The sequence below is a fragment of the Eretmochelys imbricata genome, chromosome 9 (assembly GCF_965152235.1).
Source record: "Eretmochelys imbricata isolate rEreImb1 chromosome 9, rEreImb1.hap1, whole genome shotgun sequence".
NCBI lineage: Eukaryota > Metazoa > Chordata > Testudines > Cheloniidae > Eretmochelys > Eretmochelys imbricata.
Window position 1 is genome coordinate 39630710 of NC_135580.1, and position 19023 is coordinate 39649732.

Sequence of the window (19023 nt, forward strand, 5' to 3'; positions counted from 1 at the left end):
CTGTTGTCCCCCCACATTTTGGTATCCAGGTGCTAGATTTTTGGTTCCTAAAGAACTGTTGTTGTATAGTTTTCATTTTCATTTGAGCTCTGCTTCTCTAATACAAGCTCTCTGGATGAAAGCTAATGGATTTACGAAAGGAACATTCTACTCATCTAGTTTTCTGAGTTTTACATCAGTTTTTGCCCAGGACCACTAAAACCAGCATTATTTAGCAAAAACTACTTGTACCAATAAATATTTATACCATCTTCAGCTGAAAGGCTATGTAGAGCATTCTTGTAACTAAATAATGAGTCTGGTAGTTTTTGCTCAAAAGGAATCCAGTGTGGAATGTCAGAGGTAAGGAATGAGGTATGTTGCACACAAGTAAGAGATTGTGTTATTAGAGTACTTGAAATATGTTTCCTAATAATCCTTACTATGGCTGTCCAAATGCAGTAAGGACGAAATAGGGTTAATCACAAAGGTTTATATTGTACTGGTCTGGGATTCTCGAGAGCAATTTTGTGATTGAAATAGGGGGGAAAATCATTCCATGTACGTTGAAAGACAATGTAATAAGCTCTAATTTCCTGCATGTTCTATGGAGTGGTATAGACAGTATGTTGACCTTAGCCTCCTAAACCTTGATTTTACTATATGCATCTGCACTATCAACTACATCTGCATTAGATAGCTATGATATTTATTTGGATAAAGTACAAAACACATCTTCTTACACAACCCATCAGAATTTTGCTGAAGCTGCCTTTTATCCTTCCTGATGACGGTTGTGACCTCATCATGTGCCAGCCTTACACCACAATTTCCTGGAGATGGTGTTTGAAGAGTGATATGGTGATTGAATGTTAGGACATCATGATGCAGCATCTCCTTCCCATAGGACAAATGTTTTTGAATGTTACAATTTTTGATGTCTAATTTGTGTCCATTTATTCTTTCGCGTAGAGACTGTCCAGCTTGGCCAACATACATGGCAGAGGGGCACTGCTGGCACATGGTGGCATATATCACATTGGGAGATGTGCAGGTGAATGAGCCCCTGATGGTGTGGCTGATGTGGTTAGGTCCTATGATGGTGTCCCTTGAATAGATATGTGGACAGAATTGGCAACGAGGTTTGTTACAGGGACTGGTTCCTGGGTTAGTGTTTCTGTTGTGTGGTGTGTAGTTTGCTGGTGAGTATTTGCTTCAGGTTGGGAGGCTGTCTGTAAGTGAGGACTGGCCTGCCTCCCAAGGTCTGTGAGAGTGAGGGATCGTCCTTCAGGATAGGTTGTAGATCCTTGATGATGCGCTGGAGAGGTTTTAGTTGGGGGCTATCGGTAATGGCTAGTGGCGTTCTGTTACTTTCTTTGGGCCTGTCCTGCAGTAGGACATTTTGTAACATTCCAAAACCAGTAGGAGAGCACTTCAATCTCTCTGGATACTCAATAACAGACTTAAAAGTGGCCACTCTTAAAAAAAAAATCTTCAGAAACAGACTTCAACGAGAAACTGCAGAACTGGAATTAATTTGCAAACTTGACACCATCAAATTAGGCCTGAATAAAGACTGGGAGTGGCTGGGTCACTACAAAAAATAATTTCCCCTCTGTTGATACTCACAACTTCTTGTCAACTGTTGGGAATGGGTCACATCCACCCGAACTGAATTGGCCTCATTAGCACTGACCCCGCACTTGGTAAGGCAACTCCCATCTTTTCATGTGCTGTATATTTATACCTGCTTACTATATTTTTCACTCCATGCAGCTGATGAAGTGGGTTATAGCCCACAAAAGCTTATGCCCAAATTTTTTAGTCTCTAAGGTGCCACAAGAACTTCTTGTTGTTTTTACCTAGGTGGCCATCTGACGACTGGTCTGTTTTTGTGCCAATGGAGGATTGTTCCCTATGGTCAATCTTGTAATGGCTTGCCAAGTCAGGTTTTAAATGTCACCATCACATTATAGAGTTTGATTGGGAAATGGCAACACTGTCTTTCTTCTTCTTTATAACAAAGTTTTTATAATTGTGTCCCCATAAATATAGTGAACTTTAACATGTCCCCATTTAGGGGAAAATATTATACTGAAATGGGCCAGATGAGTCCCTGGTGTAAATCCACTGTGCTAGGCCATCTACAAACATATGGTAAAAAGCTAATCACTGTCCCAAAGCGCTTCCAGTGCTGGTACGTGACATGGGGAGGAAACAAACAAATGGGGACAGGATTAATATACAGGTTAGCCTAGTGCACAGTTTAATTTGTTTCCTACTGAGTTGTTATTGACTGGCACAGTGTAGATTAAAAATTGCTGCAGAAGGCAGGGGAGCAATTGGATAGCTGCCCTGTCTACATAAACAAATAATTATTTACCACCCCCAGTGGCAAGGCCTAAAATGCCATTGGCCAAGAAAGTTCAGGATATCTCAAATGGTTCCAGGACACAACGTGCCTGTTAACAATTGCAGCCACAGAGGAGAACTAAATCAAATGGAAGCAGATGCACTCAAGCCAGTAATGATTTCATTCAAAGCCAGATGAAGTCAATGGAAGACTTTCTACTACGTGGTTCAGGCTCTAGTTGAGACAAAAATGAAACAAATTTTACTCCTTTTTTTCAAAAACATTTATCAAGTGACAGAAAATATAAATATTTACTGTGCATTAAGGATCGGATCCAAAGCCGATTTGAATTTAGCTGAAATCATACTATTAACCTACATGGGCTTTGGATTAGGTTGTTGGTTTCTTTTTAGGTATAGTAGACTGCTCTTCTACCAGTTGTTAGGGAACTGGAGATCCCCCTACTATCCCACACCTTTAGTTGCTTCTGTGTTTCCGGTGTGTGGAACCTTTATCCTTTTTGTTTTAATGTTTATCTTCTTAGAAAGTGTTTCACATTTTCCAGCAATAGGGGGAGCTTTAGTTGGGCCTGTCTGGGCACGTGACCATCATAAGGTGCATGTATAACATGAGAGATATAAGTGTGGTGAGGCTAAGAACTTCTCAGTGTGGAGAGGTGATAGACTCTGAACAGAAAGAAAGGTTTGTCTGCCCACACCTGGTGTGCCTTGCGAGACCACCCAGCAGGGAGTGAGATTGTTTATTTACTTTACTTGCTGTACTGTAGTTTAAGATTGTTCATTTGGATTCTGTTGTGGTTTTCAATAAATGGTTAAAATCCACCCGATCTCTCGAACTTCACTGTATTGTTCTGGGGAAAGGGCAGTTTGTAACACAGTGGACCACAGTGAAGGCAGAATCATGCAGGTTACTGGTAATTAGAACCTACAAATAACAAGTTTTTTGGTTTGCTGGGAGTTTAAAAAATTGGTTTTGCTGACCCAAAACAAGAAATTTCAAATATTTTGGAGAATCAAAAATTCGGAAAAAATTATTTTGAATCAAACAACATGTTTTGTTCGATCCAAAACAAAAGATCTCATTTTGCTTTTAAGCTTCATTAATATTTTATTTTAAAAAAAATAAAATAGAAGGAAATTACAAAATAAAAAGTTGTTCTGAATAAAAAATTGAAATGTTTTGAAAAGACTGAATTAAAACATTTTGACCTTCTTCACATTTTTTAAACGTTTCTTGGGGTTTTTCTGTTTCTGCTTTTTTGTCAGAAACAATTCAGCGAAATGCTTTGGTTGACTCAAATCTGAATTTTTTTGCCAAAAAAAATTTCAACCCACTCTACTAGTAATAGACACACACACATCAATTTTCTAGCATTCTCGCTAAGCAAAGGTTCTCTCAGGTGCAAGCTACTTTGTGGTTTAACTTCCACACATCACATTTCAAAATGTGATAAAATGTAGTAGGAGGTAAAAAATTTCCACTTGCAGTATTTGATTTTATATAACAGAGCAACTCAAGTGACAATCTCAAGTGACAGAGCTGTTATTTGCCCTTTTAATCTGAAGCGTTACAACACAGCTCACTAGTCGAAGAGAGACCAGTTGTAAGATGGCTATTTTTGTAAAATGTCACTGTGAAGTTTTGACACTGAAACCTGGGCTTGCTGTTGACCTTGGGATTTCTGATCATGGAAGGGGTAGAGATCAGAAATATTGAAAATAGAGCTATGTGAAACTGCTAATTTTAACTTTGTGAGAAAAATGATAGTTTTGCTAGTAAATGTGTGAATTTGATCTGGCTCACAACTTGCTATTTCTGCCAGTCAACACTGCTTTTCATTGTCTAAATGACTGAAATTCTACCCTGGGCAAAATGGTGAATTTGTTCAGGCACAAGTATATCCTTTCATGGAGAAATTTCATCCCTTTTATGTATTAAAAAAAAAAGAGCTTAGAAACACAGTTTTTCCACTGTTTTTTCTAGTCCTAGGAATTTCTCAGCAGAAATGGTGCTTTGCTCTTTTGGGAGAAGGATGCCAGCTAAAGCACTCATATGGTTCACTAAGCAAAGTTTATGTACTCCTTCTTGGGGGTGCCAAGTTAAGAGCAAGTTAGTAAGACGAGATGAATTGAGGTAAAATTGCCTAAAATGACATGTTCATCAGAACATAACCCAAAGTAAAATAAAATAATCATTTCTCAAAGGCGTTCCTGGTCTTTATCAAAGGTTTCTTAGAAGCCAGCTTCATCAACAGGGAAGAATAAAAATGCAGCCATGCTTTTATGATATTGGAAGAAGACAAAGGTGTCTACTGAAATGAGGACATATAAAACGTAGAGAAAATTGTGCATATCCTAGAAGCATAAAGGTACAGATTTCTGAGTCCCTTCGGACTTGGGGATTATGTGATGTTATTCAAAAGGTAATGTGAAAAATCAGATGCTCTCAAGGACTGATAAGTTAGAGCGATGTCAAGGACAGCAAGGAAAACAATAAAGTACAAATATGATACCAGAGATACAACTTGAATAACTGGGGCTAAGTCTTTAATTGCCTATGTCCTTATCCGTATGCCACCCTGACTCAAACTGAGTAGTACCTTCTGCAAGAAGTCCCATGATTCCAGTGGGACTACTCATGTGAGAAAGGCATCACGTAAGGTGCGTAAGATTGCAGACTTGAGCCCCAAACTTACAGTTCTGCTGGAATCTCATTTGAAAAGATGTCTGATCACAGGATGTTCGCAAGAAAGCTAGATTAGTCTCTTGAGACTATTTTAAATGGCTCTTGTTAAAGCTTGTAGTTTACATGTGCACTGTCTTCATACCATTTGTTTATAGACAATTAAACATCTCTTCACAACTTTGACATAAAAGCACACAGCAGTAAGGAAAGCCCCAACACATTTTGTAAGACGCTTCTTGAACTTAATGTTGATATTGCCATCTTAGTCTTTTGTCATTAAAGTGTTAGCAGCAGCACTATCGGGGTAACTGAACAATAAATAATGGAAGTGTGATATCATTTACAGATTATGAGTTTTAGACAATTTTGCATAAATGAACTGAATTCTTCCTGCCCCACAGAACTGAAGGGAGGTTATGGTTCAGGTTTTTTTCATACTTTTAGGTAGTTTATAAAACTTTAACTATATGGGCTGTTTCTGATCTAAAGTGACAAAATGAAAATATACTTATATGCATACTTTAAAGAAAACGAACAAAAAAAAAACAAAACCCAGAATCTAGGGGCTGGATTTTACCTACTTGTTGGAAATTGTTCTGTGCTGTGGGGAAACTCATTAGGTTTGGCTTCATATTTACCATTACTGATTGTCAGTTAAACTGACTAAAACCCACATAGGTGCTTGACCCAAACCATTACCCTTAACAAAAAAATCTATGTAGGTGTTTGGTACTAAACATAAGATTCAGGCTTAACAAATCAAATGAACTATCTGCTTTACTTGCCGCTGAATCGTTTTGCAGAACTGTCTGTCTGCAACATAGAGTCACTGCTGCTCTCTCGAGACAGAGAGATAAGACTCAAGAAGAGCTAAAGCTGTTTAATTTGCAAGCATGACCCAGACTGGAGATTTTTACTTGGATTCTCAGTGAAGTTGAAATATCATAACAGTATTGTGTTACATGCTAACTCAGAGGTTCTCAAACTGGGGGGTAGTGACCTCTCTGGGGTCACAAGGTGGTTACATGGGGGTCACGAGCTGTCACCATGGGGCTGACATCCCTGGCCCCTGAGCCCCCATTAAATTAAATTACCACCCTATTTTTAAATTTATAATGGGGGGGGGGTCCCACTCAGAGGCTTGCTGTGTGAAAGGGGTCACCAGTACAAGAAGTTTGAAAACCACTGAAGCATGAATCATTCCTCGCCAGTGCATGAGGCCTGCTGTTCCTAAAAATGTTTAGGGCCAGATCTACAGCTTGTGGAAAGATTTCCATTAACTTAACTGAGCCTTGGCTTAGGCCCTTAGAGCTAATTTTTATATAAGTAAGTACTTGAAGTTAAACATCTGCTTAAGTGCTTTGCTGAATAGGGGTGTTAGATATAACTATAATGGGGCAATGTAAGTACTTTCAAACTGATAAAAGCCTTTTAAGTGTGACTGTAGTATCTAAGCCCCTGTGCGGCTCCATCAATGTAGTAACTGAGCACCTCACATGCCTTAATGAATGTATTTTCTCACACCACGGTGAAGTGGACAAATGTTACTCTTATTTGTAGAGTGGGTCAGGACATTTTGATAGTGAAAGACACAAATGAAAATTTTCACTCTTATTTTCTTCTATTTTTTTTTATCAGTTCTAATTTATCCCCATTTTAGAGACATGGAACTGAAGCACAGTGACTTGCCCAAGTCTCTCAGGAAGTCTGTGACAGTCAGGACCCGAGCCCAGGTCTCCTGAGCCACCATCTGGTGCCTTAACTACAAAGCCGTCAGTCTTCCTCTCTTCCCAACTCTGAACAGCCCTCCTCTCTTGGCTCCTGATTCTAGCCCCAGTTACAGTGGAGTTCCTATCAAGCATCTGCCTGTCACCACCTGCCTCCCCCCACCTCGGTAATGTAGCCCAGGAATAAGGCTGCCCTGACCCTACCTCTGCAGCATGCATCTCTATGCCTTCAACTCCTGTTACAGTGACTCTTGCAATTCCCTCTCTTGTGATCTCCTGAAGTCCCAGTCCTCCAGCCTCCAATGTTCAGAACGCTTCTGCTGCTGCCCACTTTCTCACACATGCAAAACTACATCAGTCCTGTTGTCCAGCTTTACCAGAAGAAGACACTGGATGTGGTTTCATTAGGCCACAACTTTGTTACGAGATGTCTGGGAGTACCCAGCAGATAAATTGTACAGAGCAGGTAACTCCATGATCAGTTCAATATCTAACCAGGGCTTCCATCAGCCCCTCCCCTTTCCATCCTGGTCTCTAGCCAACCCACTGCTGGGACCGAACCATCCCTTCCTCAAATGAGGGTTAAGATGAGTTACAAAGGAGGGGGGATGGCTCCCTACTATACCAGTCTCAGGTGCCCCGAACCCCACACCCCCGTTCCACTCCTTTAAATCCTTTACCAAACCATTTATCCGATCACTGTATCGCTCCCTATGGAGTACCTGCACTGGACATCTGCCCCACATTTATGCAATGAGTTGTGACACCATAGCCTAACTCCTGTTCCCTACTCACCCTAACAAAGCCCCCCTCTCAGAATCTGCTATGGGGAAGGCAAACAAACCCTTCCCCCGCAATCCTCCTTTGCCACTCTGGTGGTGAGGGAAATATTCCTTCCCAGCCCCCACAGAAAAGAGCAGCTAGCACAATGTCCTCAGCAGGTCCTGACCAAACCAGGTATTTTGCTGCTTCCAAGGATGGGAGGGTGGGTGCTGCTCTGTCTCGTTCAGAAAAGGTGGGGGCTTCTCCTCCCGGGCCTGCCCTTTATCAACTCCCTGCCCTTTGGGTCCCTGGGGGATGAGTCACCCACGCTCACCTGCTCTGCTTCTGCAGCAGCGTCCATGCCTCTCTCCCCCCTTACCACCTTAAAGTGATATACCCCTTCCCCTGGCAAGCCAGACACTCCCTTCTGCCCCCTCTTAAGGTATGGTGCGGTCATTCACTTCAGCCTTCCTCATGGACCCTGTATCCCTGGTTTCCTCTCTTTTATCCTGTATTAATGCCAGCCACCTCCTTTCCAATCACATAAACTCCCTGCTGTAAGTGAAAGATTCTTTTTTTCCACAGGTCTGGATGTCTTGAGCAGTCTTTCTATATCTTTCCACCTTATTCTTTATTTTTATATCTCATCTGAAAGTGTCTCTCTCACTAGCTGCACTCTCCATCGGCTTTCACTTTTTAAAATTTTAATGTTGACGGTGTTATTTAACTCCAAAGAACATATCTGGATACGGTTTGTATGAAAGATGCTACACCAAATACAGCTCTTCTGTATTATAGTCTTCTTTCATCTTCTCCAATTGCTTTGTGTCTATCAGAAATCCAAGATTTCTGGCAAAATTTCTTTAACTTTCTATTTGGTTATATGTAAGGGAAATAATGTTATACTTTTTTATACTAATACAAAACAAAGGTATATCCACCCTTAAAATAAAAAGTAGGAATTGGGTTATTTTCAAAGGCATAGATGGCATTTAGATGCTTATCCCTCACTGAAAGTCAATAGGAGTTGGGTGCCTAACTCACATTTGTGAATCTCCTTCAAGGCCTTTTTGTATGATTTTTTAGAGATAAACTTAAAAATAAAACTGTACCACTCTGCTAGGGCCTGGCCCTGAAAAAAACCTTTGCTCTCCTTTGCAGTCTTTACACAAGAGCCCTTTGAAGGCTTAGTGGGGCAACGCATGTGAGTTAATGTTTGCGCAGGATCAGGTTCTTCAGGGTGGTCTAGCTTAGCAAAACCTCTAATGTACAGAATACAGTAGTCAGGTTGTTGTGTGTGGCTCATCAAGCTGACTCAAAGCCAGGCAGATGTAAGTAAGGGTTGGTCAAGAGCTCTGGTGGAACTTTCATTAGTCGAGTTTACTAAAGAACATTGTTTCATTGGTCACATTTTATATTCAAATTCCATTTATAAATTCTTTATAAAAGGTTAATAAATATTAATAGAACTTTTAATAAGTGGTTAATTGGTGATTATAAATGTTAAAGGGTCAGTAGGTAGCTTACAACTACCTATAACCTCTTCTGTTGATGTACAATATCACAAAGTGCTTCTGTTAATCTAATACATAATACATCTGTCAATCATTTAATAACCTTTTGTAAATGAACCTTAATGTAAAGTGTGACCATTATATTTATGTTGTTTCTTGGAGTGGAGTGACCTTCACGTATTTTATGGAATCTATTTATTTTATCAGCTAAGAATTTATCAAGCACAACCTGAATTTGAGATGGACTCTCTTGTTTAGCCTAGTCCACACGTGAATGAAGGAATATGGTGTAATTTTAGTTCTATCTCATAGAGTTGTGTCTAAGGCTGGCATAATGCTGGATTTTTTTTTTCTAATCTTCATTTCAGAAAGTCATTTCTCAGCAGCTTCCGTCACTGAGAGAATTTTGGGGAGTTTAGGTATATAAAGTCTTCCATAGGACCTAGGGCTAATCTGAGTGTAGGGACTGCAGCATTGTTTATCAGGGAATCTAAGCAAGAACAACCATTAGTTTGTCCAATCCAGAAATTTCCTTACTCAACTCTCCATTAAGGTTCTGAATCTGACCTCATTTACTCTGGTGTAAATCAGGATATTATTATATATTGTTTGTATTGCACTACTGCCTAGAGCCTAAGGCCTCACTAAGCTAAACACTCTACAGACACATTACACAAATATGGTCCCTGCTTACAATCCCCATGAAAGTCAATAGAGGCACACCAGAATATAACCAGTCTGAGTGAGTCCAGCATCAGCCCTCACAAGTCTTCAAGTTTTTTCATATTCTGTTTATATTCAAGAGCTGAGAAATTGCAGATTTTTTTTTTCTTTTTCAGTTGGGTTTATTTTGCCTTTGAGTTGACAGGAGACGTGTTCTATAAATGCAAAACCAGATGATGTCGGTATGTCCTTTATGATTTGCATAGTAATAATGCTGTCTCCTTTTTTGGTTGTTGTTTGTAGAAATGCAATGAACTATTTGAAAACAACCTGAATAATCAGCCAGCTATTGTGTCCGATAGTTAACAAGTAGCACAGATGGCTAAGCTTTTATGCACCCATGGCAATTAACTCAGATAAACTACCTCAGATTGCTTCAGCTATATATCTCATCAAAACTGCTGGCTGGCAGGAATGACATGCATATTTCTTTAGAAGCTTTTTTGTAATCACATAATATTATATGGACATTACATTTCATCTTTATTTTACGATAAATGGTAATACAATCAAAATGCAACCTCATTTGTAATTATTATTGCATCCTCCTATGAGCCTGATTCTGCAACCCTTTGTCACTTGAGTAAAAATTACTTACATAAGCAGCCCATTGACTTCAGTAACATTGCAGGTTTGTGCTCTAACACCACACTATAATTGTACAGCATTTCTGTATTTTTTGCTAATGCAATCTAATGCTGTCATTAAATGGCTGTCAAAGTGTCCGACAGGCTTTCTGCTGCCCTTCCAAGTTGTTTGCCATGTCTGCTGTCTCCGTGACTCTGCTAAAATGTTTTGGGGAAAAAACAGGTTTTGTTCCAATGTTATCACAAATCGTCTAACCTTCAAGTTCACTAAAGAATTCAGTGGGTGAAATATTTGGCAGGCACATGAGACCTGCTATCAGCATGCTCTTCCACTCCTGACTTTAAAGGTCTTCTGTATATACACACTGATGTGTATACTACCAATGTTTGACTAATCAATTGCTCTGTCATTTTCCTAGGCTTTAATTTATCTGCTCACAGAACAGATATGAAAAGATGAATGTGAAATTAAGTGCATTACACTGAAATTACAGCCTAACAATGAAAGTATTTTGTAATAAGAAAAGGAGTACTTGTGGCACCTTAGAAACTAACAAATTTATTTGAGCATAAGCTTTTGTGAGCTACAGCTCACTTCATCAGATGTATTTTGTACTAGTTACTTTATGTTACAAATCCAGTTACATTATGACCTTTACTGAAAAACTGGCCTTGATTAGCTCCATGTTTTGACTGTGAAAGTTCTTCTGATCCCATTATTTGCCATCATGAACAGTATAATCTATAGAACAGGCTATGGACTTCTGTAGAGATCAAAATCAAGCTGTATTGACTCTGGGAATGAATGTTGATAGAAAAAGACTGCTGTGTGAAAACAACTCGTTTTCAGCCTGGAGGCCCTGGGAAGTTGAAGTTAACCTGCCAATGTTCATTTTCCTAGAAAAAGATTCACTCAGTTTGTCTTTATAAGAACTGCTCTTGAGACCAAAAGGAAATAGATTTATAGCCTATTTCAATGGACTATTAAAAAACCCACCTTTTTAGCTTTTTCCGCATCATGCAATTCACAAGAAAGTGTTTCTGCTAATTTCAGCCTTGAGGATCTTTTATCTGTTTAGCCCAATTCAAACTTGATCCTGTTGTGTTAAAGCTTGTACTGTTACCCTTGGATTTTGCTTGCCTCATGGACTGAAATTTGTTTGTTATAGGAAGGAGTTGACTTAGATATCTGGTTAGTCATCCCTGACTCAAAAGCCTGATCTAATTTACACCATCTGGCAATATCCCTAATGAATGATACCCCAGCTGAGAATTGGGGAATATACCCTTTCCCCACCCTCCCCAGATTCATCATCTGGCTCTGCCAAGCCAGGGAGGATGGCTGGTTTAGGAACTGGTTATGCCAGATTTATGCTGCCTGAGACCTCCCCCAGAGGGGCCAGGGGAATTGTTAGCTGGCCGGCTTCTGGCTGCTTTGCACTGCCTGAGGAGATGGGGAGAATTTGGCCTCTGTGGGTCATTTTTTTTTCTTTCTTTTCTCTCTAAAGCCCAGTCTACCAACTTTTTTTTTTTTAAACTGATTTAGCCATTTCAATCTGAGAGGTGATTTTTTTGACTGAAATAGTTAAATCAGTATAACCCCTCTAATGTGGCTGTACTTATATCAGTGTAAAGGTGCCTCATACCAGTGTAGTTTATTCCCCTTGCCTTTAGCCATAGCTATACTGGTACAAGACACCTTTATGCTGATACAACAGCGCCCATACTAGCAGGGTTGAAGCATTCAGACTTCAGTTACAGTGGTGCATCTTTTGTGTGTAGAGAAGACCTTAGCATACATAACCATAAAAGGGGCTAGGGTCTCTTTCGATGCACTGTGTCCACTAGAGATTTGCATGATTTCTAAAACTAGTATCAGGGAGAATTCAGATGCAGGACACTCCGTTAGCCACACTTAACTTTGTTGCTGGTGCCAGATCCTTCCCATGATCCAAAGGAGGCTGAAACACTCAGGGCTGTGTACGCACTTCAGTAGGTATAAGTTATGTCACTCGGGCATGAATAAGCCACCCCCCGAGCAATGTAAGTTATACCAACCTAAGTGCCAGTGTGGACAGCGCTATGTCGGCAAGAGAGCTTCTCCTGCTGACATAGTTACCGCCGCTCATGGGGACTGGAGTAATTAAGTCGACGGGAGAGTTCTCTCCCATCGGCTTAGAGTGTCTGCACTAGCCACTGTAAGCTCTGTAGTGAAGCCATAGCCTCAGCCTTTTAGGAAACTGGGGTGTACAGTGATTCCTGCTAATACTACCTGGTGTTAGATGGATTTCTCTACCTAAAACAAGGCAGAGGCAGCACAATATCTATAAGTGAAAAGGAAAACCTCCCATTGACTTCAGTGGGAGCAGAACTATGTCCTCTACTGCATGGTAGGTGACTCAATGATCTACCAGGTTATTTCCATTTCTAATTACTACTGAACCCTACCTTTGCATACCATTCCCATCATACAAGTATTGCCATTGATTTTCTGGAGTTGCAGTATGGCCATGCTATTTATTGTCTTATAATACAATACTGCTGAAATCTACATGTTGCTCTTGTTTTCTTGCATTGCTACAATACCTTCTGCTCCTTCATTCAGAAAACTGAATACTGAAGGCAGGAAGAAATAGTGCCATTTTTTGAGCTTTCACATTCTTTGAAATCATATGTCCCATTTACATTGTATGTTTTCTCTAGCATGGAAGACTCACTGTCTTGTCAGAAGCAATGGGGGCGGGAAGGAGAGGGAGAGGAAAGAGGGGTGGAAATGGGAATAGCAGGCTGAAAAACATCTACTGTCACTGAAACCTCTAAGTGACATACACAAATTATCTTGCATATTTCAGCTTTGCATAACAGTATATATCAAGCTAATGTGACCTGATGGGAAGAATTTTTACTGATGCATGACAGTCAAATTATAGAATTAAATGACCCAATTTATGGACAATTTTTATTTGTATTACTTGAATTTTGTTTGCATTATCCTCTTTGGGATTTGGGGAATCCTATTAATTTAGCAATTTTTACACACCTTGTTACTATTATCTCTGATTTCCCCATTCATACTTTATGAGCCTCTTTTCATATTCTTATTACTCAGTTTACCATTGACAGACTAAAATATAATTGACTGCACCACTGATTCCAATCCAAGGCCGTTTCCAGGAAGAAGTCTTTTTGTTTTCTAACTTGCAGTGGCAGCAGAAAGTGTTTTGTGTCTAGACATTCTGGAGTGCAAAAAATACCAATATGTTTATACAAACATTTATGTGTCTGTGGATGAGAGGTAAATGTGCTGAAAGCACATCACATTCCTTTTTTCTGTTTCCAAAATTGAGGGGAAAGTTGAAATACATTTCTGAGCCTTTAGAAAGTTATGTGATCTGCTGCTGTGGTTTTTTAAATTTAATTTTTTTTTTTACTATAACCATTTTCATTTATGTATTTATTTTTTGTATTACACTGTCATATAAAATTAATAATAGGTTTTTAAAAAATACCAATATATAAAAAAACAAACATGTCTATAATCAAAATATAAATGGATCCAGAAATAAACACAAAATCACAGTTTTATCAGCATGCTTACTGCAATGAGATGTTTCAAAGGGAAAATCATTAATTCGGTTTTAGAGTTGTTAGTATAAATACCAAGAGACCCCAGTGGTCTCTTCCTGCAGTTTGTAGTGTTTTTTTGCAATAGAGAAGGGGCACAAGACAGGGTAGAAATGAACAGAAAGGAGATTATTAAGACCACACAAAACCTGTAACTCCCTGGGTCTCTAGTTTCCTTGTGCAGAATTGGAATTAATTTGCAAACTGGATACAATTAATTTAGGATTGAATAGAGACTGGGAATGGATGGGTCATTACACAAAGTAAAACTATTTCCCCATGTTTATCCCCCCCCCAACCCCCACTGTTCCTCAGAGGTTCCTGTTAACTGCTGGAAATGGCCCACCTTGATTATCATTATAAAAGGTTCCCCCCCATCTCCCCCCCCCCCGCTCTCCTGCTGGTAATAACTCATCTTAAGTGATCACTCTCCTTACAGTGTGTATGATAACACCCATTTTTTCATGTTCTGTGTGCATATAAATCTCCTCACTGAATTTTCCACTGAATGCATCCGATGAAGTGAGCTGTAGCTCACGAAAGCTTATGCTCAAATAAATTGGTTAGTCTCTAAGGTGCCACAAGTACTCCTTTTCTTTTTTGCGAATACAGACCAACACAGCTGCTACTCTGAAACCAGTCTTACCATACAGGTTTGACTAAATCCTGGTCTGGAAGAATGGCATGGATTGCCATTTGCTGGCTTAGAGCTAGCTATGCAGAGGGTGAGGCAGCTTGGCAACAGTACTTAGTTGTCATTTGTGCCTTGGAAAAATCTTCTCTTTGATTTGGCCAGCAAGCAGTAGCACAAGTGTAAAGTCCAGCGGGCCTCACACATTTTGAAGTACTTAACAGAACAAGCATGAATGAAATGCTGATAAATTTCACAGCCCTGCTTTGCAATGTAAAACTCATTTATTCATATGAAAGAACTTGACTCACAGACTCACCAGCCCTCACCAATAGGTTATTTAACATACTGGAGTTAAGAGTATTATGCAGCCAAAACTTTGATTTTCCAAACTCTTAATGTGTGCCTCATTTTCTTGTGCTCATTAAGGTGATCAGCAGAAATCTCTTTGCTTCTTGAATTTTGTTGCTTAACATTTAATTATCCTTCTTGAAACCTACCGCCTTCATCACAAAAGAAGCACTCGGTCTTTATGTTCCCTTCTCTTCTGTGACTACTTTGGAAAGACAGCAATATATCACAGCTGGAGTACTGGATCCAATTTTGGGCACAGCGCTTAGGAAAGATGTGGACAAATTGGAGAGAGTCCAGAGGAGAGCAACAAAAATGGTAAAAGGTTTAGAAACTCTATGGTCCTATGAGAAAAGGTTTTAAAAAAAAACTGGGCATGATTAGTCTTGAGGAAAGAGGGCTGAGGGGAGACCTGATAACAGTCTTCAAATATGTTAAGGTCTGTTATAAAGAGGACAGTGATAAATTGTTCTCCATGTCCACTGAAGGTAGGACAAGAAGCAAGGGCAATATAAGTTAGATATGAGGAAAAACTTTCTAATCATAAGGGATGTTAAACACCACACTAGGCTACCAAGAGAGGTTGTGGAAACCCCACCACTGGAGGTTTTTAAGAAAAAATTGGACAAACATCTGTCAGGGATGGTCTATGTTTACTTGGGCCTGCCTCTGCGCAAGAAGCTGGACTTGATGACTTCTTGAGGTCCCTTCCAGCCCAACTTTCTATGTTTCTGTATTACTCCCACTTCTGAGTCTAGAAGCAAATGTGTTGTGTCATTTGCATTAGAAATTTTTCGTTGCACTTTCAAAATTAGAGATTTTTTTTTAAAGATTTGAGAATATAGAAATCAAAACTTTATTTTTCTGTGCCCTACTTTGTGGCTGAACATGAGGAAAAAAGATTGCGCTGGGATTTGGGAGATCTGGGTTCAATTCTCTTCTCTGCCACAGGCTTCCTCTGTGACCTTGGATAAGTCACTTCACTTCTCTGTACCTCAGTTCCCGTTGTAAAATGGGGATAATAGCACTTCATATCCTCATAGGTGACTTGGGAGGGTAAAGGGTTGGGAGGCTCCCAAATACCATCGTAATGGGGGCCATCTGAGTATTTAGATGGTTCAAAAAAATTTGACTTTTCCAAAGCTGAATACTAATTCCAAGTACATTTGTATAGATGGGGTGAAATCTTGGCCCAGCTAAAGTCAATGGGAGTTTTGCCATTGATTTCAATGGGGCCAGTATTTCACTGAGGGCATCCTACAATTAAATCATAATTAAATGCATCATAATGAAAGGATTGATGATTCTTGTATCCAGAATTATGCACATTATTTTGGTATAAGTTTCCCAAACATGAACAGCTGAATTTCTGGTACAGTCACTTGTAGCTATCCACCTGGAGCTGCGATTTCATCCGAGCTCACAACCAAAGCATATTTCAATGCCTGGTTTGGAGGTTCACAAAGAAAGCCAAGGATGTTACAAAAAATGTTGTGGTTCAATAGTAGCACTCTCCCCTCTGTTTCAGTGCTGAGTGACTTTTATTTTTTCCAAAATGGGCAAAACACGAATTGCACTAAGGGCAGTTCAAGACTTATATACCTTCCTGATGGTATATTCTTATGGAAGGGGTTGTTGTAGTTGCCACATGGATGCTATGTGATACTGAATGGGTCTGTGATTGACAGGCACTCTACGAAGCAATCTCTTTGTGAAGATTGTGGTCCATTCTGTGAAAGAGGCCAAGAATCCCCATGTGACAGGGTATACCAGACCCTCTGAGGCCCCTTTTGGAGGTCTTGTGGCCCTGCCACACCCCACCCCAAAAGAGGGCAGCAGAGAAGGTCATCCAAGCTGCCTAGAGTGGCTGTGTGGGACATAGCCAATCAGGGCCCAGCAGCCTAGTATAAGAAGAGCTGCAGGGCCAGAGGGAGTACAGTTCCTTGCTAGAGCTGAAGGAGTGTGGATGGCTGATGGAGCTACAGAACCCCGCATAGGGCCATGCTGCCAGAAGCCAGGGAGAGCGAGAAGGAGCCCTGAGCTGGTCGCGGGGACTCCATCAGGATGAGGTCCTGAGGCACAGGGCCATAGGAAGTGGCCCAGGGAATTACAGCAGCAGCGTGACTTAGCAGCTATCTGCTGTGTCCCTTTATCTATCTACAGGGTCCCTGGGCTGGGACCTAGAGTAGTGGGCAGGCCTGGGTACCTCTAACCCTCAACCACTGGGGGAAGTGGCCTGGACAGTGAGGCACCCCAGAGGGGGGAAACTGAACTATAGTGGCCCAGCTGGAGAGCTGTAGCCAGGAAGCCCCAAGCGGATGAAGACATCGTCTTCAGAGGAGGGACAATCAGAGAGAGAGAGTGTGTGCAGGTGCACACTTGGCCAAGGGGACACTCACAAAAGGTGAGTGCACCCCGTTACACTGGTACCAGAAGTGAGATTTGGGACCGACCCCTGAAACAAGGGAACAAAGGAGAAGTTGGTAAGGCTGCACAGCATCTGTCGTGTATGGCCATCTAATTCTATATTTCTGTGGCAACACTGTAAAGCATGAGAGGAATATACAAGGATGAAATATTCAGCAGGTCTATTGATTATTATTATCTAAAACTTGCAGTGATCTCCCTGATGCTTAATGTAGGGAGAAGTCACAATTGTCAAGAAAAACCAATACAGTAGCTTAGTTAAAGTGAGAGTGGTTTTGTTTAAATTAAAGTTTATGCACAAATATAAATAATTCACATTTGTTTTGATGGGGGGAGAAGGAAGGTAGCCCTTTGGTGCTAAGTCAAGGTTTATGAGATCCCTGTGCCAAATCCCCATGACTACACATTTTGAAAGGTGTATTGAACAGTCATTCTCTCAGACTTCTGGCAGAAGCTGCCAGTTATGTCTCTAAAGTGATCCTGACAAAAAAATATTTGCATGTGCAACTGGTCACACAGAGAGAGGTCACTGAGGCATTAAACAATCCTACCCCAAAGTACCTCAAATCTCTGTCAGTTGGAACCTTACTTGCTGAATTTAATGAAGCAGAAAACAGGCTGCAGAGCTGATGTGACCTTAAAGCTACTACAGAAAATGATGCTAGTGGAGGAAGCGTTGAAAAGAAAGAATTTGAAAATAGTAAGAGAAAAAATAACATTAGAAACCTGGATAGATCTGACACATTGGAAGGGAGATGGATGCATTTCGGCAAGTCGATGTCAGAGGCATTCATCCAGCTGTGGAGAAGGTAATAAGAGAAAAAGAGAGCATCCTTTGAATGCTGGTCCCACACCTCAGTAGACAGATAGGCTGAGACCAGAGGGCATCAAATTACACCCTTTTAAAGACACACTGGCAGCGCAAGCTACAGTAAGGAATACTAGCCTATAAGTCACACCCCAGTCCCAATGAAGGCAATGGGGACTTTTCCATTGACTTCACTGGGTCTGGGATTTGCCTCCATTTCTGTGTATGCAGAAGAATAGATTTATTGAAGTAACTTGGCCCCAGGGAGCCTCTACTTGTCAGAACACAACTTCTCCAAACTGAAGGCTCCACACAATTCTTTTCAAGGAGATTGGGTTTATCATGGTTCAGAAGAAATAAACTGAGGATTGTGTACATTTAAATAATAAGAATTAACAGCTATATAGACCTTGCGCTGAAACCCCCAGACAGCCCTGAGGCTGCTACAAAAGGTACAGCACCATCTTGGTGTCTTGATTCCAGGTCCTCTAAACTAAACTCCTGTTCCCCAGTGGAACTATATATATATATATATATATATATATTTGCAGAGGAGACCAACAGACCTATATTCAATTTGGTGTAAGTGGCTAGATGTTGTTGATGCCTGCACTTCTTACTGCTGCTGGCTATGTTCCTGCTGCTACCTTCTTTGGTCCTGGTTCTGCAGGCACCAGAGCACTGATAGGAGGTGTGGTGAGGCTAAGTACTATTCAGCCTTTGCTCAGTAGCTACTCAGGTGTACGTAGGACCCAATCTTGCAAGATTCTGCAGGCCCTTATTTCTTAATGATGTTGGTAGAAGTTGAGGGTACTCAGCATCTTTCAGGCT